The following is a 27,629-nucleotide window of genomic DNA, read 5'->3' as shown; positions in this document are numbered from 1 at the left end:
TGGAATACATCTGCAAAATGTATCTGCAAAAGATTTTATGGATAAAGTGCACCAGAGAGATCATCATCCAGAGTCTCAGCTCATTAATTTGATGGCATGTCAGCGTGGCACTAATTAATATTGGTACCGTCGTCATGGAGAACTGAAATGTATGCAACGAAACTTAGGAATTCCAACATGGTTCCTTAACCTAAGCTGTGCTGAGTACGCTTGGGATGATTTACTAGAATTTCTTCGAGAGGCAAATTCTAATATGAAAAAATATTGAATACAAGACACCTGCAAAATTGTGCTCTTTGGATCCTGTTAATGTATGCAGGTATTTCAATCATAGATTTGAGGCTATGATGTCTTTTATCTGCAAAAAAAAAATCCTCCTCTTGGAGAAGTTGTGGATTTCTTTTTGGAGAAAGGAGTATCAAGCAAGAGGTGCTCCTCATATACATATGCTGTTATGGATTAAGGACGCTCCTAAGTTTGGAACAGAGTCGAATGCTACTGTTTTGAGTTTTATTGAACAATATGCATCATGTGCTGTACCCTAAAGCACAGACATGGTCCGTGACATCACTGATGACATCACTGATGATATCATCCATGTGACAATCCGATACACCCCATCATACACTAGTATAACCTTTCATCACTCACTGTAAAATACAGAGTACTATATTTTAATCCATTGACACACCAATACAAGTTTCTAAAAACCCACTCAGTGATTCCTAGAAGTACACATCTAATCACTTACCTATAGATTCACTCATACATGCTGTCAATTATCAATAGAACACTATCAAATATACTTATGCAGCTTGTTAGACCTGGCATCCTTGGTGTGGTTTCCCCTATATTTTTGCCTCTACCTCCTGTATTTTTGATGCCGTGCTGGATTTCGTTTTTGCTCGTTTAGATGCTTTGGACACTCTGCCACTGCTGTTCAGTGTCAGAGTGTAAGTGCTCCCTGTTGGAATTGTTATTGTGATTGAATATACATGATTGGCACAGTTGTATCACTAAGAAGTCCCTAGTAATGTGCACTGAGTGTGCCAGGGCTGGTGATGGCAAATGCTACTAGTGGGCCTGCAGCACTGATTGGGCCACCCACATGAGTAGCCCTAAAATGGTGTCTAAAGCCTGCCACTGCAGCGCCTGTGTGCAGTCTATGAACTGCCATGTCCTCCTGGTCAGTATCCCCACTGACCAGGCCTAGCCCTTCCCTTTCTGTGCACATTGGTTACCCCTATGGAAGGCCCAAGGTACCCCCTTGGGCAAGGTGCAATGTGTGTGACAGGTAGAGCATTTACTTGTGCAGGTGACATGCTCTGGTAGTGAATTACAGCCATTTTTGTTTTTCACTATTGTAAGGATATCTTGGGGGATGCTGGCTACAGTGGCTACCAGCATATCTTCCCATAGGAGCAAGGTAGGACATAAAAGTCTGGTATCCCTGAACTCAGAATTTAATAATACATCTTTTAGGAAAGGTGGTTTTTAACTCCTGTGTTTAAGAATAGCACTTTCAGAAAGTTGTTATTCTCTTGTCTGACCTTTCTGTGTGCCTTAGCCTGTTTGTGAATTGACTGTCTGGTTTGAGAGTAACAGGGGCTGGGGATACCCCAGGAGGCTGGCTGAGTCAGCCCTAGGCTGAATGACTGCAACTGCATCTTGAGTGGTGGGAGGGGATAGTACCTGGGCCTGCCTTCCACAATGCTGGCTCCACCTCCTGCTGGGCAACTAATGACCTTGCCCCTCACTCTGAAAGGAAAGGAGAAGCCAGGAAAACAAAGTACTCCAGGAACACCCAGAACCTGGTTCAGACCGGGCTCAGAACCCTCCTGCACAAAGAGAACAAAGACTTTTAGGGGTATAAGTACAGAACCCCTGACAACAGAAAATTAGATCATCCTGGAATCAAGAAGGAACCTCTGCCAAGGAGAAAGCTGAAACTGAAGAAGGAAAACTGCCCTGCTGTTGTTCTGCTGGACTGACCTGCTGTTGCTGTGCTGCCAAGGAGAGGGGAAGGACTTTGCTTTGTGCTGTGTCCCCTTACTTGAAGAGCTGGCTCCCTGTTATGAAGTCCCAGGAACAAAAGGACTTCACCCCAGCTTTCCCGAACTCTATTGAGAGGGCTCTGTCCTTCCTGGAGTGCTTGGTCAATGTGTGTTGCCTCTGGAAGTTGTACATGTGTTGGAAAGCTGGAAACCAAGCTTTTAAAGAACTTTCTGCAAGTTTTGTCGCAAACCCGGCTGAGCGAGAAAATTCCCGCCACTACGAGGACCGAGATCGTCGCAGCGCCTATCGCCGCTGCCTGAAGACGTCGCACCCTTCGTTAGCCGGAAGATTTCCGCCGCTGCAAACATCGTCGTAGAGCCTGTTGCCGCTGGGTGAGATCACCGCATCACGTCGCTGCGAGAATCATCGCAGAGCCATCGTATCGAGGAGCTGCGAGAGGAAGATCGCCGCTGTATCGTGCCTCGTCGCCCCGGAGATCGTCGCAGCCCCGAGAATCATCGCATTGTGCCTTTGCGAGCATTTTCCTATGGAACCTCCGCACCAGAAGCCATACAAGTCATCGCCTTCCTCCCCATACAGATCGGATTCATCGCTACACGCCGCTACATCCAGCAGAATTGTCGCTAACGCCTCCCCAGGGTCTCAGGACTAATGCATCGCTTGTTTTCCACTGCAACAGCTTCTGTTTTGGCACTGTGTCGCATGTCAGTACTGTTGGCTAAATGTGACGCTACTGAGAACTTTTCACGCAACTGTGGATTATTTTAATGCAAACATTAAGAACTCTTTTGCAACCATATTCTTGAACTGTGTATGTTGGATTTTTGTCATTTTGGTCTTGTGTAGTTTAGATTGAATACCTTTATTTTTCTAAACTGTCGTGGAGTCAGTTTGCGGTGTTTTCACTGTTTTAGTGTGAGTTTTGGCACAAACACTTTACACATTCGACATTACAGACCAGCACACATCCTATTCAGTTATGCAGTCATCCTACTCACTTATGCAAACAATGGATCATACTTACATTTACTCAGCTACACACTTATACAAACACCACTTTATTTCTTCATATAGATAGTAACTCATACTTAGTGTGTTATAAAATCACTATTACAAGTATACAGTTATCCATACAGTCACTCATGCAATCACTGAGTCTTATGTATACTTATTTATATACAACAACTGTCACATACACTGTGTTTTATATTTCTGCTTTGTTCGACATGTTTCATTGAGAAATATATTTACTTATCACTACACCCATAAACACATTCACTCACCCAAACAACTGTTTCCACATGCAGGTTTAACCTCATATATCTACTAAATCAACTATTTACACATCTTTGGACAGCCACACACCTCCCACCCAACCACACACACATTCACTCTCCTATACAAATGCTCAGTTAACTAATCAATAAATAATATAGACTTTCACATAGCTAGTAACTAACTGGTGCAGCAGTTTAAACAACAACTGACAAAGTGGTACAGATATTCATACAGTTTAGTCACTTTCCAATATATTTAGTGACACACTATGAATAGTCAAGTAAGCAGTCAATCACACTGCTACTAAATCCTCCATCCAGATTTTTATATATCCACTCATTCTTCAATGTAGATTGCTATATATATAATACATATTTAAATAACAAACCAAACCCGATTCACTGGATGATGTCATCAGTGATGTCATCAGTGATGTCATTTGAGATGTCATCAGTGATGTCACGGACCATGTCATGAATGATGTAATATGTGACATCATCAGCGGTGGATTGCGAGCGCGTGAGTTATAGTTAGTACAACTAACTATAACGGGGCAATTTTAATGGTTTTATACGAGTAAAATGTCTAGCTAATCATAACACCCCTAAAACCTATGTTTTTTTCAGTGAATATATCTACGGGGGCCAGGGAGAAGAATTCTGCACAACAGGGAAACCGAGACATTTTAACTGCACCCATTCATGCTTTGTCACGATCACCAGCACTCACTTTGGGGATTAATAAAGTCGATCACAAACGCTTACCTGGCCAGCTGAGATGATGCCTGCTGGGAAACGTAGTCTAAAGAGGTAGGCTGCCTTGTGCACGTGACCAATAGACTTTGCAGGACTTCCACCAATGGAAGGAGATGAATTAGGTGAAAAGCGGCTGGTGTTGGCTCCCGGTATTTGGCATATGAATAAGGCACACAAGCCGAAAAGCGTCATGCCCTTCATGTTGCAATAAATGATTCTTCCTGGCTCCCTGCTGTATCTCTCTGGTTCCTTACTTGACTGTGAGGTAATCTTCTTGTGGATATTTTGCGCGCTAGCCCCTGGCGCGCTTTGGGGGACCCGCCTCAATTTGTGGCCGGAGCATCATGGGCAAATACTTCTCAGCTCTTCGTCTCCAAGGTATTGGAAAAGCTCCTGGCCCCCGCATCCCAAGGACAGACAGTGATTTACTGCTGCAAAATCAGTCCGTGACTACACGGAGAGGCGAACTCACTGCAGAAAAGTCTCCAGTGTCACAGAACTTGGATAAATACGGTGAGGCATACGGGGGCCAGGGAGAAGAATTCTGCACAACAGGGAAACCGAGTCATTTTAACTGCACCCATTCACGCTTTGTCACGATCACCAGCACTCACTTTGGGGATTAATAAAGTCGATCACAAACGCATACCTGGCCAGCTGAGATGATGCCTGCTGGGAAACGTAGTCTAAAGAGGTAGGCTGCCTTGTGCACATGACCAATAGACTTTGCAGGACTTCCACCAATGGAAGGAGATGGATTAGGTGAAAAGCGGCTGGTGTTGGCTTCCGGTATTTGGCATATGAATAAGGCACACAAGCCGAAAAGCGTCATGCCCTTCATGTTGCAATAAATGATTCTTCCTGGCTCCCTGCTGTATCCCTCTGGTTCCTTACTTGACTGTGAGGTAATCTTCTTGTGGATATTTTGCGTGCTAGCCCCTGGCGCGCTTTGGGGGACCCGCCTCAATTTGTGGCCGGAGCATCATGGGCAAATACTTCTCAGCTCTTCGTCTCCAAGGTATTGGAAAAGCTCCTGGCCCCCGCATCCCAAGGACAGACAGTGATTTACTGCTGCAAAATCAGTCTGTGACTACACGGAGAGGCGAACTCACTGCAGAAAAGTCTCCAGTGTCACAGAACTTGGATAAATACGGTGAGGCATACGGGGGCCAGGGAGAAGAATACTGCACAACAGGAAAACCGAGTCATTTTAACTGCACCCATTCACGCTTTGTCACGATCACCAGCACTCACTTTGGGGATTAATAAAGTCAATCACAAACGCATACCTGGCCAGCTGAGATGATGCCTGCTGGGAAACGTAGTCTAAAGAGGTAGGCTGCATTGTGCACGTGACCAATAGACTTTGCTGGACTTCCACCAATGGAAGGAGATGGATCTGGTGAAAAGCGGCTGGTGTTGGCTTCCGGTAATTGGCATATGAATGAGGCACACAAGCCAAAACGCGTCATGCCCTCCATGTTGCAATAAATGATTCTTCCTGGCTCCCTGCTGTGTCCCTCCGGTACCTTGCTTGTGAGGTAATCTTCTTGTGTATATATATATATATATATATATATATATATATATATATATATATATATATATACATACACTACTGGTGGTTGCCAGTAGGTAGTTATAGTTAGGACCTAGTTTCCATAGGAAGAGCATTTTTTGTTTTGCTTATAACTTTGTCGTCATCTGATGAATCTTCATGAAATTTTCAAAACTAATTCTTTTATGATATCAGCCCCTATTTGTGGGGGATACGTGAAGGGGGGGCCGAGAAAAAAGGGGGGTCCCAAAACGTGTTTTCACCATGTTAATTTCCAAAGGAACTTTAGACAAGGCTACAGGTCGAACGGGTGAACGGAATTACTCCAAATTTGTCAGGGAGAAGGGTCTTGGTCTAGAAAGCACACTTTCGTTTATTTGGTGTAAATCCGTTCAGTAGTTTTTGAGAAATATCGAAATTTACAGATATCGATATTTGGGAATTCCGCCATCTGTTTGGCTGAGGCGTTACGAGCACAAGCGTGCTACTTATTGGCTGCAAGCCCTGCGAGTGGTTGCAATTAGGAAGTGTTGGCCACCATTTTGTGATTCTGTTGAAGCGAGTAAGGGGAAAAACGTGGGAAACAGGAGGGTTGGAGCAGTGTAACCTCTGTGGCGTGTTTAGGGTGTTGTATGGGGGGAGGCAAAGCAAAGTATTCACCCCTATCGGTGTGAAAGTGCTGGGCTACGGAAATTTAGTGAGGTATTGCGTAGAGTCTGATGGTGGTAAGGTGAGGTGGTGCGGAGCTCGGGGATTAAAGCTTGAGCCCAAACTGTGTGTCTTATGCTGTGAAGTCATGTGCCGTGGCCGCTGCACTACAGCTGTGGAAGTAGTGTCAGCATGTGCTTCTACCTAGTAGGATGAATTACGGACCTGTACTGGTCTGAAAGTACTGGGGTACGGAAAATGTGCAAGGTGCTGTCTAGAGTCTCATGCTGCTAAGCTGAGCTGCTGCCGGACTCGGGGATGAAAGCGTGTGCCCAAACTGTGTGTTATATGCTGTGAAGTCATGTGCTCTGGCCGCTGTGCCACATCTGTCCAAGGAGTGTCAGCATTTAGTTATACCTACACGGAGGAACTTTTGTTTCGAACAGTGTAACTTGTGTATGGTGCTTAGGGGTCGTTATATAGGGAGTGCAAAGGTAAATTTGCGCGAATCAAATGAATTCGGTATTTGAAAGTGGAAAGCACTGAGTCCTATGGGTTTGACGGCGCTGGGGCCTTTAGTTGAGGTGCTGCTGGAGTTGGGGATAAAGCTGATGAACTTCTGACCCCTATTGTGAACTTTTAACCCGCACATGCCTATAAATGTTTGATGATATGTTGCAAAAGTATATTCTTAGGTTAAAAAAAATGATGAACTTTTAACCTGTAGGTGTCGTAGAATGTTCCAGAAAGTGTGGTGATAAAATAGGTTGAACTTGTGACCTGTATGTGGCATGGACTATTAAGTAACTTTTTATATGGAAAATTCTAAATTAAACAATGGAGATAAGTTTTGGAATGTCGTTGAAGGAATGAAGTATTCTTATTTGTTGTTCACGTGTATTTATGTGGGGAGCAACAGAGAAATTGCGCCATTACTGGTTCCATTGATGAAATCGGGGCTTTACATGTACTATGTGACAAAGAAAGAACTGTATGCGTGTGTGACATTTGAAATCTGCATACCAACTATAAAGGTGATTTAGAAATGAACAAGGTGTGTTATGTGTTCTGTAGTAGTTATTTAGGTTTTGAGGTGATGTGTTTAAGTTTGAAAGTATTTTTGAAAAATCAAAATAATATAGTGTTAGTAAAGTGTGGTGTTTGATATTGGTTATAAAATATGCATTAAGTTTAACCTGTTGTTATATATGTTTAGGAATTTATCACAAAGAAGAAGTGTAGATTGTTATCTTTAAAGGACTGTATGGTTTTGAAAATGAGGTACAGCATTAATTTGGGTTTGTAATGTATTCGGACAAGATAAACAAAATGTCCCACGTTTGCAAAATATACTTTTTGTGGAAATAGTGGGGTGGGGGATGGTGATAGGAGATGTATGTGTTATTAAGTTAGAAACGATAAAACGAAACCCAGAAATATTATGTGGGCAGGTTGTGCTCTCATTTTTGACACTGAGAGGTAGATTTGAATGTAAGTGGAGGTAGGTTGTTGTACTGTGAGGTCGTCTAGAGTGTTTGGAGATTACATGGAGAGGAGATGGAGATAGTGAAAGTGATACGTTCCTTTTATATGTATACATAGTTTGAATCATTTGATGATATGAACATGGTTTCTAGTTTGCATTTGGGTATAGTTTATAGTTTTCGTAGTTTCTGACTAGTGAATAATAAAAAGGTAGATATACTAAAATATATGGTAGTAAACGTATTAATGATTGTCTGTTCTTATGGAATAGAATTGGTTGGGGAGTGCTTCTTTAGAAGAGATGTTTTATAAATATGTGAGATATAAAAAAGAAATTAAAATGTGTGGTATATTTTCTGTATGACTTTGTTGACAGAGAATTACATGTGATTATAAGTGATACTATTTGTTAGGCTGTGTGCTTGTGGTGGATATACGTAGGTGTTGAAGGGATCCGTGTTTTACTGGTGCTCAGCTTCACTATCCCTTTTGAGACACTCATCAATTTTTTCATTTCATTCAATGTCTTAAATATAGATACAGTAAAGGGATGGTATATTAAAAGTTTGGGAATTAAAACTTTGTTTACTCTCCCCATCCCCTGCTATACACTCCACAGATTGTTTAAACAACTTTAGTAACATATCGCTCTCTAGCTAGTAAAGGTGGTGTTGTTCCACTGGGCCAATTTATAAACCGTGCAATGGGAGGGTGTATGTGTTACCCGCCAATTTGCATGTTTGAATACTTTTTGCTGATAAGTGTTCAGGCATACACCTGTTGACTTTAAGTCTAGGTATGGCTATAGTGGCAGTAACAGGAGTGCTGGGGCTCGTTGTTTGAATTTTTAAGGTTGAGCAAGGGTATGGGTGGGGGTGGGGGAGGTGGTATGTTGATGATTATAACACGGACATTTGTAACATGGACATGTGTAGCTGGTAAAGGTAATATAGTTCCACTGGGCCCATGTAAAACAGTGCTATGGGATGGTTTATGTTTTACCTGCCAATTTGCATGTTTGAATACTTTTTGCTGATAAGTGTTCCAGCAGACACCTGTTAAAATTAATCTTGTGTATGGGTATAGTGGCGCTACTGGGAATGGTGGGGGTTTCCGTTTGATTTTGTACGGTTAAGCAAGGGCGGGGGTGGGTGTGTGGGCGGTGGGTATGTTGGTCATTAAAACACAGAATTTAGTAACATGCAGATGTCGAGCTACTAAAGGTGATGTAGTACCACTGAGAGCACTTATAAAGCGTCCTATGGTATGGTATATGTTTTACCCGCAAATTTGCATATTTTAATACGTTTGGCTGATGAGCATTTTGGAAGACATCTGTTGAAATTAAGCCTCTGTATGGTTATAGTGGCGCTTCTACGTTTGCTGGGGCTCTTTTTTTTATTGCATAAAGTTAAGCAAGGGCGCGTGTGGAGGTGGTGTAGTGGTACTGTTTTTGATTTGGTACGGTTAAGCATTGGCGGGGGTGGGTGTGGGGGAGGTGGGTATGTTGGTCATACCCACCTCCCTATGGCGCCCTATGGCATGGTATATGTTTTACCTGTAAATTTGCATGTTTTAATATGCTTTGCCGATGAGCGTTCCGGTAGACAGTTGAAATTAAGTTGCTGTATTGATATATTGGCTCTAGTAGGTTTGCTGGGGCTCTTTCTTTGATTTTGTAAGGTTAAGGAAGAATGGGGAAGATGGTGGTGTAGTGGTAGTGTGCCCATTTATGAATTGCTTTATGGTATGATATTTGTTTTTCTGGCAAATTCCTATGTTTTAATACCTTTTGGTGATGAGTGTTCCAGCAGACAGCTACACAAATTACACAACATTTCTGTGAATAACAAATCTTCGTGCTGATAGTCGCTTTTGCACTGTGGTAGAAGGCTTCCAGCGTTGATGGCAAATTTTGAAACTTGGTGCCATTGTAGATTTCAATAGAAGCTTAGACTATTTCTTTGTTACCATGGTGTAGTCAGGGTTTTAAGTGGGAAAAAAACTGGGGGCTCTGAAAGGGGGGCAAACGTCTTAAAGGAGTGTGGGCTATGCAAGTAGGGGTTTGGTCTAAATCAAGATTAGTAGCATTGTGTGCTTTAGAAAATCCCCTCCAATTATGCTACTTCTGGAAAAAAACATTCTTTAAAGGATTTCCCGTCCTTCTACAATGAGGCTCACCTACCATGATGTCTCCAGTTCTCAGTAGTGAGCAAAATGAGTATGCGTATATCGATGTGCAAGCTCTCACTGCAGTGCAATGAAAAGAAAAAAACAAAATTGAGTATCTTTGAGAGGGCCGAAAATAGAGCCTGATAGAGACCCATTTGGAGGCTCCCTGAAAATAAGTGGCAGTCCTTAGACCCTGCCCAATTAAAGCCCAGCATCCATCCATCCTAAGCACTGCGCCATCCAACCATATTTTAATTGATGCATACATTCCTACTTATATACATACATACATCTGTTCCTGCACTAATCTTAAGCATCTATGAACCCACTCGTCTATGGTAAGCACCGTGCCATTCATGTAGCCATACGCCTACATATCCATAGATATATCTGTCCCAGAACCAATCCTAAGCATCTATCAGACCACCCATCTATCCTAAGTACTGGTCTATGCATTTATTTTACCTTCCATTCATACGTTGATACATCCATCAATTTACAAATCCATTCATCCATCTGGCCATGCATTCACTCGCCCTTTATTCAATTATATGTTCTTATTTCCATGCACCCTCCGCCCCCGATCCTAAATACGACGTATTATACTCATCTGCTCAGCCACTTAAGGGGACGAAAAGGCTGGTGATAAGCATTGACACGCAGATGTTTCTTATAAAGAACAACAAAGCTTCGAGTTGCTCTTTGAGGAGCATACTTCAGAACGCTTCTCTGGTGGTGTTTTAAACAAAGGTACATCTAGCGAAAGAAATGTAAAGGAGCTTCTCAGTGTAAGACGTAAATTTTGAAACAAAACGTTTTGTCGAGTTGTATATAGGAACACTGCTTTAAAGTGGCCATGACTTACAGATACTGAATACATGTACTTCTTACATTTGAGAAAATATACCAGAGAGCTAATTTGGGGTGGTGAGAACATGCAGTTCTATATTTCCATGTGAAGTACGGTATAGGAATATAAAAGTAATTGCAAACCTTTTAACTTCATATTAAAGAGTGGGTATAAGAACAAAGTGAGCCACGCAAAGTGTGTGTTTTCGTGACACTAAATCAAGACAGTGTGTAAGGTCAGAGCAGGATCGTGCTGGTGTTGCCTGCTTGTGGTCATTTCCAGAGGGGCAACCAGAGCGAAATTTCAGGGGAGCCTAATTCTTTCAGTACTAAGCAGAGTGGGGATGTAGGGGCTGTAAAAAGGGGTGAAAAAGAACCGTCTCATTTACAAAAAAAAATGTCTTTTGAAGACCTGTGAAGTACTCGGGTGTGGGTCTGTGTGTGCACCCCGGCAGCTGTCTCACAAAGTCCGGGGCAATGGGCGTTGCGCGCCTGGTTGTCTATCTGCAAATCACCCCACGATGATGTTGCTCCTACGTTGTAAAAAGAGAAGGGAAATCCTGAGAGAAAATGGGTCTCTTTAAAGGATTTCCCTCGTCCTACAATGTGAGTTACCTGGTATGATGTCTGCACTTCTCAGTAGTGAGCAATGTGCATGCTCTCACAGTCTCACTGCAGTGCAATAAAAAAACAGATTAGCTTTGCGAGGCCTGAAAATAGAGGCCCATAAAGACCCGTTTGGTGCTCAAATCCCTCCCCCCCCCTGAAAGCCCTGGGTGCAGTGTTATGTTTGCAAAGTTGTAGATAAAATTGTTAGGCAAATAATGGTAATTTTTGTGTGTGCCGTTTGGTTGATAATATCATCCTAAGTACATAGATTAGAACTTTTAAAAATACTATCTATAAAGTTGTCTGCGGTGGGTTGAAGGGGGAGTGCTGTAGAGTGGTGGGGTGCGACGGAGAAGTGAAAAGTACGAGGTAGTGCAGTTACATATAAATTGTAAAGGTGTATGTAAATAATTAAATAAATACTTGCTGTATGTTCTATGGCACGACTTGTCATCCTAATGCTCCTCTGTTGTGCTCCATCACATTGCAGCACTGGGTCTGGAAGTCGTTAATAGAAGTTTTGTAATTGTATGGTATTATTTTAATATAGTGAACAAATGTGAAAAATAATTTAATCTATTTTTTGTTTTTCAGGAAATTATTTCGTTTGGATTAAAATTTGGAAATACCTAGAAGAAGTGAAAAAAAAGAAAAGAGAAGAAAAATATATATTTGACGAAAAGGAAAGATCTTGAATTAAAAAAAAGCGAGTACTACAGAAACAGTCTGTTCTACTAAAAGCAGAAGACAATTAAAAAAAAAATGATTGCGAACATTTAATTAGAAAAACCTCTCACAAAGCAAAAAGAAGAATGTTTCAGGTACGGTGAAGCAGACCAGGAAAAAGGAAACATGATAAAGAAATAGTATCTGTTATTCGGAGACAAAAGCAATTTCAAGAAATTCGTCAGAGACTTTTTCAATCTAGAGTGATTCAGAATTTATTCAAGAAATGCTGCAAATATAAAAGGAGAGTGTTGCAATTCACAGAGAAGCAGCGTATTGAAAGTATAGTGGATACTGCTTTCAATTTAAAACAGAAGTTATTCATTCTGATTTTGATCAGAATAAAACAATTGGATAAAATAGTCAAAGTGTTGAAAGACAAAAGTAGAAAAAAAAGACCTGTGAACAGAACCAACTTTTGCAAAATCATTAGTGGACATTGGAGACATACTTCTACTAGTGAGCCATTTTTATTGAGGAAAGTCACTTCCAGGAAAATAGTTTACCATTTGCAGTTGATACTGGAGGTCGTTGCTACAAAGTTCAGGATGGTTGTCCTCTTCCAAAAGAGGAAATGGTTGGTAAAAGTGCAGAAGAGTTAACAGCTGAAGAAGTGCAAGGGAAACGCCCACAAGCTCCTGTGTATAAGTGGGGTTGTAGTAGTATTTGTAGTATTCAACAGGAATCCATTGATATAATGCAAAATTTGCTACGAGAATATACACAGAAAAGTATTAAACAGAAGATTAAGTTGTTACAAGGACTAGATCCATGTAATGTAAGAAAATATACTGAGAAGTACGGGCATTCTCTGGCTTGTCCTTCAAGAAAGGTTTTTCATCACTTGAGGATGTTAGCAGTACACCATTCACAAATGCGGAAGTTTGTAAAGAAACTGTACTATATAAAAAGTCCTGCATTATGTTTAAGTGAACTGAACACATGTCTTTTATATGGTTCTTTATCAGTTGTTGAAAAAAAGTGTGATGATATTGAAATGCAATATTTTGGTTCAAAAGAGCAGTCCATAGAAAGTGAAAGTTTGACAATTACAGATGTTAGAGGAGATCGAAAAGTGGTTAGCACTGATCAGTTTGAAGAAGAAATTGGAAAGTTTAATGTAGTGTGTTCTGAAATACCAAACTATGTTTGTGTTTGTTGTCGACGTACTCATTATACAAGTCAAAGTAGGAATGTTGATTTGTATTTGAAAAGTGAAAAGGAGAACAATGTTAAGAGGTAGAATTTGCAACTTGTTTGTGAAAGGTCGTTTTGTGTTAGGTAGTGATCAACGTGTATGTAAATATTGTTACAACAAATTAGAAGAGAACAAAATGCCTGCTAGAGCAGTATATAATAAGTTAGAATTAGTAGCTATTCCGGAGGAACTAGCAGAATTGAATACATATGAGTCTGTTCTAATTCAATCAATCTTTTCAAACTATAATTCGGACGGTGCCTAAAACAGGTAAACTGCCACCAACAGACTTGCAAAGAGGGCTGAAAGGAAGAGTGGTGTACTTACCTTAGGGATTTAAGAAAAATATTGAGACTTTTGCAGGAGAGAAAGAGGAAAATGAGGCGGTAGTTATTTAAGTAAATGGTGTACCAACAAAGAGTCGGAAAATATGTCAAGAATTTGTGGATGTTAATAAAGTTGAAAAGGCTCCCTTATATTTTTTAAATATCTTATAGAGAACAATATTTATTACAAAATGTAAATGTGGATGAACAGGTAATAAGTTTAGAAGATGAATCTGAAATTGAATGAGTATTGGTATCGTCCTCAAGGAGAAAGTGTATGTTACAGAACTTAGGTACACCAACATGGTTTGTCACACTTAGCTGTGCAGAGTATGCATGGGAAGATTTGCTTGAGTTTCTAAGAGAAGCGAATTCCAATATAATTTTTTTTTAAATGAAGACTCCTGGTGAACTGTGTACATTGGATCCTTTAAATGTGTGCAGATATTTTAACCATAGGTTTCAAGCTATGATGTATTTTATCTGCAATAAAAAGAATCCACCTCTTCGAGAAGTTACTGATTTTCTTTTGGAGAAAGGAGTGTCAAGCAAGAGGTGCACCTCAGATACATGTGCTACTATGGATCAAGGATGCACCTACATTTGGAAATCATTCTGATGAAATAGTATTGTCTTTCATCGAACAGTATGTGACATGTGAGATTCCAAGAGAAGGAGTAGATAGAAGCTTGGGACAGCAAGTTGCATTTTTCCAAAGGCATCGTTGTGGAAAGTATTGCACAAAAAAATACAAGTCTAAAGGAAATTTTTACACCAAATGTTGGTTTGGTTTTCCCCATCCAGTAATTACTAAAGGAAGAGTAAATTCTTTTTTTTTTCTTCTGTAAGACACACAATAATTCGGAAATCTCCGAAGAATACCTACAACTTCAAAAGAACAGAAGTGTCAAAGTATATCAATGACTACAATCCAGTCATTTTAAAAATGTGGAATGCAAACATGGACATCCAGTATGTTGCATATAACTAAATTGCTGTTGCACGTTATGTTACATCGTACATAACAAAATCATACAAAACAGAGATGAAACAAATGTGGGAAGAAATTGCACAAGAGAAAAGCCTTAGCAAAAAATTGTACAACTTTACTTTGAAAATGCTTTCCAACCGAGAAATTAGATCCTATGAATGTTCAAACCGCTTGTGCTCTTCAAGTTTATATTCAAAATCACCAGGAATCATTTGGGTAACTTTAGGTCTTGCCTGCAAATGAAATAGAGTATTGAAAATATTGGAAGAAATTGAACAATAAGCAGCAAATGAGCCAGACAGTACAGACATTCTTAAAACTAATATGTTGGACACATACTATCCGAAAAGGATTGGACATCTGGAACAGCTATGTCTGTATGAAGTACTTCAACATTACAGCTTCAAAGGAAATGTTAAACAGAATTTAAAAGAAGGAAATTTTGCAGTAGTTGGATGTCATGGTTGTTTAGTAAAACATGCAAAGGGTAATTTTATAAACTGCAAGAAACGTAGTTGTGAAACTCCAGATAAGTGAGAATTTTACTATTTTAGCACTTCTGCAACTATTTAAACCATGGCATAGCGAAAGTGAATTACTTGGAGAGTTTGACTGCTACAAAGATTATTTTAATGAATGTAAAGATAGCATTGGATGTACAATTTTCCCTACATATTTTAAAATGCTGAATGATGAAGTTGAACAGGAAAAGACTATTACAGCTGAAATAGCTCATGAAAGTTCTTAAAGTAGTGGTCCATGTAGTGGTCCATGTAGTCAAGATCCTCTTGGACAACCAATGCTGGAAAATGAAACAGTGATTGCTATGCATGAAGTCGAGATTGCAATGCAACAAGCACACGAAGAGAATATTGCATTGGAAAAGTTAGAAGAACAAGTAAATGTTGTACAGAAAGAAATATATGTGCAACTGAGAGAACAGATAGAAAAGTGGTTTGTTGCATGAAAAAAAAGAATGTGTGTGTTCATATTTTAAACCTCTTCTGATGTACATCAGTGGTCAAGCTGGAACAGGTAAAAGTTTTTTAATTAAAGTTTTGACCAGTTATCTTCAAAAAACTACTGGTTCACATTTATGTTGTGCGGTAACAGCTCCAACTGGATTAGCTGCACACAATGTTAAAGGAGTTACTTTGTATAGATTATTGATGTTATCAGTTGAGCATGATAATAAATTATAATATCAGAAGTTGTACAGAGAAGCTTCCTAGGCAATGTCAAGAGTGCTGAAGAAAATGAAACTTTAAATTATTGATGAGGTGAGCATGGTCTCAAACTTAATGCTTGCTTTTGTACACTCAAGAATGCAACAGGTATTAAAAACATATCACAACGTTCTCTTTGGGGGAAAACATTTAATTGTATTTGGAGATCTGCTACAACTAACCACTGTAAAAGGAGAACTAATGTTAAAAGCTCTTCTACATGAAGACACTAAGAAATCTTTGGGAAGTATTGGAAATGTGAATCTGTGGTTACATTTTGAATATAAAGAACTGACTCATAATATGCGACAAGCAAGAGATGAAGTTTATGCAAATATTCTAAAAGATGTAAGAATTGGTGTTCTAAGCAAACATGGTAAACAAGCTTTTCAAAGTCATCTACTAAAGAACTTGTTTACAAATGAAAACACACGGGTAGAGGTAATGTACAGTAAAATGAAAGAAAAAAGTCTATAGTTTGCTTAATGCCTACAGTGGAAGAGTGTTTTACATTTAATAGAGAGCTTATGAAATTGGAAAATCAAGAAATAGTTCACATTGAAACTATTGATAAAATCGAGCATCAAGGAATAACAATTCTTTTTTCAGAAAAACTACAGACTAAATTGGATTCTTTGGAAAAGTCTGTATCATAAACTGCTAGCTTAGAAAAAAATTTAATTGTATGTTTAAACTGTCAGGTAATTTTGAAGCGTAATCTGAATGTAGAAGAAGGTTTAGTGAATAGAGCAATTGGGAAAGTTGTTGATTTTGTGATATATCAAAATAGAAATGGAATTGAATTCTTTAAAGTTAAATTTAATCAGATTACAGAGGTAAGAAAATTGCACATTCTGCTGCAAGTTTTATGCTTATAAATGACTTACATGTTCGTAGAAAACAGTTTCCCATCTGTTTAGCATATGCAATACCTATTCATAAATCTCAAGGTTTAAGTGTAGATAATGCTTTGGTAAATGTAGAAAGAAGTGTGTTTAAAGAGGGAATGGTATATGTTGCATTATCTTGTGTTAAAACATTGTCTGGTTTGTATTTAATTGATTTTGATGAGAACAAGGTTAGTGCTGATGCAAATTGTGCAAGAGAATATAATCGTTTGAGAAGGCTTTATGCTCCAAGTTTAGGTGAATATTCTATATATGAGAAACGTGTTGTGAGCTCAAAATGGAAACATGTTGTAGAATCAACTATGGTTGAAAAGCAGAAAAATAATCAAGAGAAAAGAAAAGATGTAAAGAAGCAGAAAATACAAACAAGTGATGATGTTGTTGGATACCAATTAGAAAATGCTTCTGGTGTCAACTGCTATGGTAATGTTATTCTAAATGTTCTAATTTATCTTGAAGATGTTTATGGTGAAATTATGGAAAGTCAAGAAAAAAAGATTATGTTCAGCACTTTATAGTTTATTTCAAGAATTGAGAACTGATAGAAGTAAGATCCATTCTGCTTCTGGTATTCACCAACTGTTGGATACAGGTACTGGAACTTTAACTTTCAGTGCTAATATACAACAAGATGCACAAGAATTTCTGATAGTTATGCTAGGCATATTAGAAGATGAAGGAATTCAGATTGAGAATTTATTTGGACTTAGTTACAAATGGGAACATAAATGTAAAGAGTGTTCATTAACTTCAAGCACTAAAGTTGACAGAGAACGATTTCTGTATTTAACAATACCTGACTGCAAATCTGTACCATTTTCCAAATTAGTAAAAGAAGCCGATCACGAGATGATGTGTTCTCGTTGGTAATCAACAATGCTATCTACAGTATACCTACAAAGATATGGAAAATATTTGATTATAATGCTGCAACGCTGTAGACCAGATGGAAAAAAGTGGAAACCAAAATAAAAAATGTTGTTGCTAGTCAAGTTTCTATTTCTGGAAGAACTTTTGCAGCAGTTGCTATTGTTTTCCATGCTGGAAGTACTACTACATGTGGACATTATACTGTTTATTTAAAGTGTAATAATGGAGATAGTCACTGCAACGATACACACTTGGAAATGAAACCGATATTGCCTCATTAGTTACCCATCTCATACTTGATATTTTTGAAACAAAGATTTTAGATACACCATTCGGTTTTGTGGGAAGGTGTAAAGATACTTTGAGGAATTCATACTGGATGCTTTCAAAGCGAAATTTGTGATACATTATTTGGCGTATTTGGAATATGTGCACAGAAACTAAGAAGTAAAGGCAAGATTTGAAGATTGAAAATAGTATTGGATGTGTTATTCATGTTAATTTTGTATTATATTTGTGAGAATTAGGGATTTGTCTTTTTTTAACAATCTAGTTGATTGTTTTTTTCCCCTGCAGTTTATGAACAAACTATTCTGACATCACTATGAATAGTGAAGTTAAGTAGTAGCTGATGACAGCAAAAAAAGGGAGAAAAATTGTTATCTGAGTGTTAAATTATTTTGTATTATTTAAAAAGTCATTGTTATTTGTGAAATGTATTATATTTCATAGCACTTTTGCAGTTTATTTTATGTGGTTGAAAAGTTACAAAAAACAGCACTAATGACCAATACACAGTAGTAGTTTGGTATTTAAAAACCTTTGAAATTCACTGAAAAAACCATAGGTTTTACAGACGTTATAGTTAAAAATTAGCAATTAAAAAACCTTAGAAATTCAGTGAAAAAACCATAGGTTTCAGGCACGTTATAGTTAGAAAGTAGCATTTAAAAAACCTTGAAAATTCACTGAAAAAACATAGGTTTCAGGGACGTTATAGTTAGTTGGACATTTCACTCATACAAAACAATAGAAATTCGCCTGTTATAGTTAGTGGAGCTAACTATAACTCGTACCCCCGCAATGCACTGCTGATGACGTCACATATTACATCATTCATGACTAGGTCAGTGACATCTTTGATGATATCTCAAATGACATCACTGATGACATCACTGATGACATCATCCACGTGAAAATCTGATGCCCCTCATCAGACCCTAATATAACACTTGATACACCCACTCTAAAATACAGATTATAATTTTCGAAACCATGAACACACCAATACCAGTTATTACATATCCATTCACTAATTCCTAGGTCTACACACACATACATTCAATCACCCATAGAGTCACTCATACATATAGTCAGCCATCAATACAGCATTATCATATCCAGTCACATATCTACACAGACACTTACAAACTGCCTCTTATTCATAGAGTTATTCACACACCTAGTCAGTAATGGAAATAATCAATCACACTTTCATTTATTCATCTGTACAGTTATACACATACCACCTCACTTATTTAAACATATACTAACACATACTTACACTCTAATACAATAAGTAATACAAGCACACACTGATCCATACAGGCACTCTCACAATCACTCACTTTCACATATAGTCATTTAAACAGTACAACACTCACATATACTGCCTTTCACATATGCAGTTACTCACACATGTACCACTGAGTCATCCATTCACTCACCAACACACCCATACACACACTCACCCAGCCATACAGCCCTTCACAGATACAGACTTGAACACATAAACCCAGTGAATTATCCAGTCACACATCTATGCACAGAGTCACACCCCCACCCACCCACACAGACACTCAGACACTCAGACACTCATACAGATACTCAGACAACCAATCAATAGCCCAAATAGATCCTAATTTAGCTGCTAACCAACCCATGCAACCACTTACAAAGCAACTGACAACATAAACTGTGTGAATGTCTGTATCAGTTGTTAACACATGCATTAAGAAAGACACAATTAATCACTCACTTTTACCGTCAGTCACACACCTATTTAATTATCCACCCTGATTCTTATACACCCATTTATGCTTCAATACACCTTAACCTATATATATATTACCTACTGGCGGTCGCCAGTAGGTAGTTATAGTTAGGACCTACTTTCCATAGGAAATCCACAACATTTTTTTTTTAATAACTTAGGCCCCGGTGGACGAATCTTTGCGAATTTCTCCAGGAAAATGGCCTGCTCCACTCTGCCCCTGAAAGTTTGGGGGTGATACGTGAAGCAGGGGCCGAGAAAAAAGGGGGGTCCCAAAACGTGTTTTCCCCATGCAATTTTCCATAGGACCTTTAGCCAGGGCTACAGCCCGAACGGCTGAACGGAATTACATCAAATTTGGCAAAAAGGTAGAGTTCTGTTCGTGGATCACGCTTTTTGTTGAATGGTGTAAATCCGTTCAGTAGTTCCTGAGAAAATCATAAGTAAAATCATAAGTATATCTATAGGAACTTACCCTACTCTGTACTGTACTCTGTACACACAAGGACCCCCAAGGCCCCAAAAAAATTAATTTATTTTTTTAAATCGCGGGGTACGAAGTACAGTACTCTGTGCAGTACTCTGTATGATACTTTGTACTGTACTCTGTACCTTCCAGAGCGCATACTGGAGGTTCCTGGTGGGCTAGTTGGCCCCCAGGGACCTCCAGTATGCAAGGGAAATTAGTTCCCCCTCCTCAAATGCCCCAGGGGGCTGGTTGCAGAGAGGTGTAAAAAGGGCCGTGGCCTCATTACACCTCTCTGCAATGCAGCCCCCTGGTGCATACTGGAGGTTCCTGGTGGACTAATGGCCCCCAGGGACCCCAGTTTGCAAGGGGAATTAGTTCCCCCTGTGCAAACGTGCCAGGGGGCTGCATTGCAGAGAGGTAAAAAAAAGGGGCATGGCCTCATTACACCTCTCTGCAACGCAGCCCACTGGTGCATACTGGAGGTTCCTGGTGGGCTAGTTGGCCCCCAGGGACCCCCATTATGCAAGGGGAATTAGTTCCCCCTCTGCAAACACATCAGGGGGCTGCATTGTAGAGAGGTGTAATGAGGCTACGCCCCTTTTTACACCTCTCTGCGACGCAGCCCCCTGGTGCATACTGGAGGTTCCTGGTGGGCTAGTTGGCGCCCAGGGACCCCCATTATGCAAGGGGAATTAGTTCCCCCTCTGCAAACACGTCAGTGGGCTGCGTTGTAGAGAGGTGTAATGAGGCTATGCCCCTTTTCACACCTCTCTGCAACACAGCCCCCTGGCGCATACTGGAGTTTCCTGGTGAGCTAGTTGGCCCCCATGGACCCCCAGTATGCAAGGGGACTTAATCCCCCAATTTAGAACAAGCTACGGGGCGTGTTTGCACAGTGGTGAAGGTAGGGGGCGGGGCTTGAGGTGATATGTGTGCAAACATGCCCTGTGGCGCGTTTTAAGTTGGTGACGGAGCTGCGTTGCAGAGTGGTGTAAAAAGGGAACGTGCCCCTTGAACACCTCTCTGCAATGCAGCTCACTGGCGCATACTGGAGGCACTTGGTGGGCTAGTTGGCTCACAGGGGATATCAGGATTGAAGAGGAATTAATTCCCCAAACTAAAATGCGCCACAGGGCGTGTTTGCACACATGTCACCTCAGGCCCCTCCCCCTTCTTCACTATTAAGCTTAATATTCCTCTAAAATCAGCCGAACTACGAATTCCGATTTACTCACCTGTAAACAGGAGGGACCTCAGTGCTGCATCTTTCAGCCCACTACTGATCCTGAAAAGTAATTTTAACCATACTTACAGTAACTTGAATTTCCTTCCATAGGCTAACATTGACTGATTTCACTTGGAAATTTTTCTAAGTGTGGAGTTTTGGAACTTTAAAAAATTCCTCTACAATCAGCCGAACTACAAATTCCAATTTACTCACCTGTTATCTGGAGAGACCTCAGTGCTGCATCTTTCAGCCCACTAAGGATCCTGAAAAGTAATTCTAACCATACTTACAGTAACTTGAATTTCCTTCCATAGGCTAACATTGACTGATTTCACTTGGAAATTTTTCTAAGTGTGGAGTATTGGAACTTAAAAAATTCCTAAAAAATCAGCCGAACTACGAATTCCGATTTACTCACCTGTTATCAGGAGAGACCTCAGTGCTGCATCTTTCAGCCCACTACTATTCCTGAAAAGTAAATTTAACTGAACTAACAGTAACTTGAATTTCTTTCCATAGGATATCATTGCCTGCTATATAAAATATATACAAATAAAAAAATATAAAATAAAAAAATATATATTACAATTTCAATATTCAATTTGTATTAAAAATATGTAGTGTAATTTAAAAAATAAAATATCTAAAAATAAATGCTTGAAAACAATGTAGTAAATCAGTATAAAAAATATAACAATGAATACATTTAAAAATGATCATTTACAAAACCTTTGAAATTCACTGAAAAAACCATAGGTTTCAGCCACGTTATAGTTAGGAATTAGCATTTCAAAAACCTTAGAAATTCACTGAAAAAACCATAGCTTTCAGCCACGTTATAGTTCGGAATTAGCATTTAAAAAACCTTAGAAATTTACTGAAGAAACCATAAGTTTCACACATGTTATAGTTAGCTGGACATTTCACTCATACAAAACCATTGAAATTCCCACGCTATAGTTAGTTCAGCTAACTATATCTCGCGCGCCCGCAATGCACTGCTGGTTTTTCAGTGAATATATATATATATATATATATATATATATATATATATATATATATATATATATAAACATATTTATATTTTATAGAAACACAGTCACTGGATGATGTCATCAGTGATGTCATCAGTGATGTCATTTGAGATGTCATCAGTGATGTCACTGACCATGTCATGAATGATGTAATATGTGACGTCATCAGCAATGTATTGTGGGGGCGCGAGTTATAGTTAGCTTAACTAACTATAACAGGCAAATTTCTATCGTTTTGTATGAGTGAAATGTCCAACTAACTATAACGTCCCTGAAACCTATGGTTTTTTCAGTGAATATATATAGACATATATATAAATATATATATATATATGTGTGTGCGTGTATGTGTATTACCTACTGGCGATAGCCAGTAGGTATATATAGTTAGGATTGTTTTCCATAGGGAAATCGCAACATTCTATTGGGAATAACTTTGGCGCTGGTTGAGGAATCTTCCTGAAATTTTCCTTAACTTTGCCTCGCGGCGCTCCGGTCCTTCCCTGAAAGTTTGGGGGGGATTCATCAAGCGGGGGCCGATATAAAAGGGGGTCCCAAAACGTGTTTTCCCCATGTTAATTTCCATAGGGCGGTTGGACTCACTTTTAGCCCGAACGGCTGAATGGTTTTCCACCAAACTTGGCAAATTTGTAGGGACTGGTAGCCCGATGTGCCTTTGCTATGTCTCAAGACATGTGCTCCAGTGGTTTTTACGAAAATTAACTTTGAAAAAATATATATTGGGCTACATTGGGCTATATATATGTTAGAGCCCAAATGTAGCCCAATGTAGCCCAATGTAGCCCAATGTAGCCCAAAGATGGCCACCAGAGACAAAAAAAAACAAATGTAGCCCAAATATCAGCCAGATGTAGCCCAACTATAGCCCAATGACAGAATGTCCCAGAGTGTTCTAAAGAACAACTAGAGCGCTAACAGTCTTACTTATGACAAAAGTATGGCACACCTGAAGTCATCTTGATTGGAATAAAGTGTTAACACTTAAAACATTTAATTTGCAAAGGAACAAAATGAGGGGGTTCATTTTGCCATAGAAATTATGATTAGAGCTGAAGAAACAAAAATTAGGGCACATTTTGAGTGACTTCTCAAATCCTCTTATATTTCATTAAAGAAATTCTGATATGCAGTCTCCCAAGATGGCCACCAGAGACAAAAGAGCCTGTGCTTAAAAACTCTGTGAGCAAAGCAGGCATTTGAGATGTAAAAAACGTTTTAATATATAAAAACGTTATCCGCTAATAGAATTAGCATTTAATCAACCTTGCGAATTCAATGAAAAAACCATAGGTTTCAGGCCTTATATAGTTAGGAATTCGCATTTAAAAAACCTTGCGAATTCACTGAAAAAAACATAGGTTTCAGGCCTTATATAGTTAGGAATTAGCATTTAAAAAACGTTTGAAATTCACTGAAAAAACCATAGGTTTCAGGCCTTATATAGTTAGGAATTAGCATTTAAAAAAACCTTGCAAATTCGCTGAAAAAACCATAGGTTTCAAGCCTTATATAGTTAGGAATTAGCATTTAAAAAACCTTTGAAATTCACTGAAAAACCCTTAGGTTTCAGACCTTATATAGTTAGGAATTAGCATTTAAAAAACCTTGCAAATTCACAGAAAAAACAATAGGTTTCAGGCCTTATATAGTTAGGAATTAGCTTTTAAAAAACCTTTGAAATTCACTCAAAAAACTATAAGTTGTAGTGGTGTTATAGTTAGCTGGACATTTTACTCATACAAAACCATTGAAATTGCTCCTATATAGTCAGTTGTACTAACTATACTTCGCGCACCCGCAATCCACTGCTGATGATGTCACATATTAGATCATTCATGACATGGTCAGTGGCATCACTGATAACATCTCAAATGACATCACTGATGACATCATCCACGTGACAATCACATACACCTTTTCATACACTATTACAATTTTTCATCACTCTGTAAAATACAGAGTATCATATTTAAATCCATTGTCACAGCAATACAAGTATCTAAAAATCCACTCAGTGATTCATAGATGTATACACACATCTAATCACTTACCTATGGATTCACTCATACATGCTGTCAATGAACAATAGAACACTATCAAAAATACTTATACATCTATATCGACATTAAACAACAGCACGCATCCTATTCACATATGAAGTCATCCTACTCACTTATGCAAACAATGGATCATACTTACATATTTACTTAGCAAAACACTTATACAAACACCACTTCTTCTATTCATTTAGATAGTAAGTCATACTTAGTGAATTATAAAATCATTATTACAAGTATACAGTTATCCATACAGTCACTCACACAATCATTGTGTCTTATGTATACTTATTTATATACAACAACTGACAGATACACTGCCTTTTATTTTTCTAGTTTGTTGGACCTGTACCATTGAGAAATATATTTGCTCATCACCACACCCATAAAGATATTCACTCACCCAAACAACTGTTAGAACATGTAGTTTTAACTTCATATATCTACTGAATCAACTATTCACACATCTTTGGACAGTCACACACCCCCCACCGAACCACACACACTTTCACACTCCCATACAAATACTCAGTTAACTAATCAATAACTAATATAGACTTTCACATAGCTAGTAACCAACTGTAGAATCAGTTTACACAACAACTGACAGAGTGATACAGATATTCACAAAGTTTAGTCACTATCCACTATATTTAGTGAGACATTATAAATTGGTCAAGTAAACAGTCAATTACACTGCTACTAAATCCTCCATCCAAATATTTATTTATATATATACACACACTTATTCTTCAATGCAAATTGCTTTATATATAATGCATATTTAAATAACGAAGCAAACCACATTCACTGGATGATGTCATCAATGATGTCATCAGTGATGTCATTTATGATGACATCAGTGATGTCACTGACCATGTCATGAATGATCTAATATGTGACATCATCAGCAGTGGATTGCGGGTGCGCGAAATATGGTTAGTACAACTAACTATATAGGAGCAATTTCAATGGTTTTGTATGAGTAAAATGTCCAGCTAACTATAACACCACTAAAACGTATAGTTTTTTGAGTGAATTTCAAAGGTTTTTTAAAATCTAATTCCTAGGTAGTTATAGTTAGGACCTAGCTACCATAGGAAATCCGCAACATTCTATTGGGAATAACTTTGGCGCCGGTGGAGGAATTTGCGTGTAATTTTCGAAAATTTAGGCCAGCTCCGCTCCGCTTCTTCCCTGGAAGTTTCGGGGGGATTCGTCATGCGGGGGGCGAGAAAAAAGGGGGTCCCAAAACGTGTTTTCCCCACTGTGAGTCAAGCTTGATTTTAAATGAATCTGGATGAATAATTTGCTTAGTTGATGTGTTTAAAAATATGGGAATACATGTATTCTTGAAGTCAGTTAGGCTTTAGGATATGTAGTAGTAGAGAATCTTAGGCAGCATGTCTGTTCACAAATAGGCTCTAAGCTCTGCAATAAAGATCCAGGGTGTGCTGTTGAAATGAAAAAGGAATGTTATGTCTTGCTTATATATATGTGGTCTGTTTTTTGCCAGTAGAGACAGTGAAATAGTATGAGCAGAGACACACATATTGCATGCAGAGACAGACATGGTCGATTACATGTAACATCCTGGTCATGTGCCTAAGATCTCACTGTGAGTCAAGTTTGATTTTAAATGTGGATGAATAATTTGCTTAGTTGATGTGTTTAAAAATATGGGAATACATGTATTCTTGAAGTCAGTTAGGCTTTAGGATATGTACTAGTAGGGAATCTTAGGCAGCATGTCTGTTAGGCCTCTTACTTCAAAAATAGGCTCTAAGCTGTGCAATAAAGATTCAGGGTGTGCTGTTGAAATGAAAAAGGAATGTTATGTCTTGCTTATATATATATGTGGTCTGTTTTTTGCCAGTAGAGACAGTGAAATAGTATGAGCAGAGATACACATGTTGCATGCAGATACAGACATGGTAGATTACATGTAACATTCTGGTCATGTGCCTAAGATCACACTGTGAGTCAAGCTTGATTTTAAATGAATCTGGATGAATAATTTGCTTAGTTGATATGTTTAAAAATATGGGAATACATGTATTCTTGAAGTCAGTTAGGCTTTAGGATATGTACTAGTAGGGAATCTTAGGCAGCATGTCTGTTAGGCCTCTTACTTCACAAATAGACTCTAAGCTGTGCAATAGAGATCCAGGGTGTGCCGTTGAAATGAAAAAGGAATGTTATGTCTTGCTTATATATATGTGGTCTGTTTTTTGCCAGTAGAGACAGTGAAATAGTATGAGCAGAGACACACATATTGCATGCAGAGACAGACATGGTAGATTACATCTAACATCCTGGTCATGTGCCTAAGATCACACTGTGAGTCAAGCTTGATTATAAATGAATCTGGATGAATCATTTGCTTAGTTGATGTGTTTAAAAATATGGGAATACATGCATTCTTGAAGTCAGTTAAGCTTTAGGATATGTAGTAGTAGAGAATCTTAGGCAGCATATCTGTTAGGCCTCTTACTTCACAAATAGGTTCTAAGCTGTGCAATAAAGATCCAGGGTGTGCCGTTAAAATGAAAAAGGAATGTTATGTCTTGCTTAAATATATGTGGTCTGTTTTTTGCCAGTAGAGACAGTGAAATAGTATGAGCAGAGACACACATATTGCATGCAGAGATAGACATGGTAGATTACATGTAACATCCTGGTAATGTGCCTAAGATCACACTGTGAGTCAAGCTTGATTTTAAATGAATCTGGGTGAATAATGTGCTTAGTTGATGTTTTTAATAATATGGGAATACATGTATTCTTGAAGTCAGTTAGGCTTTAGGATATGTACTAGTAGATGAGAGTTAGAGACATGGGGCAGGCACTGAGTGAGATGCAAACTGTGAACAGACACAGGTGACATTATTGAAAAATGTGAAAATATAATTCCTTATTTCATTCAGACACTCAGTGTGATCCTTGTAAAAAAAAGCCATACATTTTACGAAATGACACACAGAAAGAGAGAGATGGGGCACGCACAGAGTGAGATGACACACAGGCCCAGAGTGAGGTGAGACACAGGCACAAAGTACCCTTTAACCTTAGAGATGCAAACTGTTAGCAGACACAGGTGACATTATTGACAATTGTGAAAATATAATTCCTTATTTCATACAGACACTCAG

Source organism: Lissotriton helveticus, chromosome 3_1 (genome assembly GCF_964261635.1).
Source record: "Lissotriton helveticus chromosome 3_1, aLisHel1.1, whole genome shotgun sequence".
NCBI classification, from domain to species: Eukaryota; Metazoa; Chordata; class Amphibia; order Caudata; family Salamandridae; genus Lissotriton; species Lissotriton helveticus.
Note: the sequence above shows the minus strand (reverse complement) of the source record.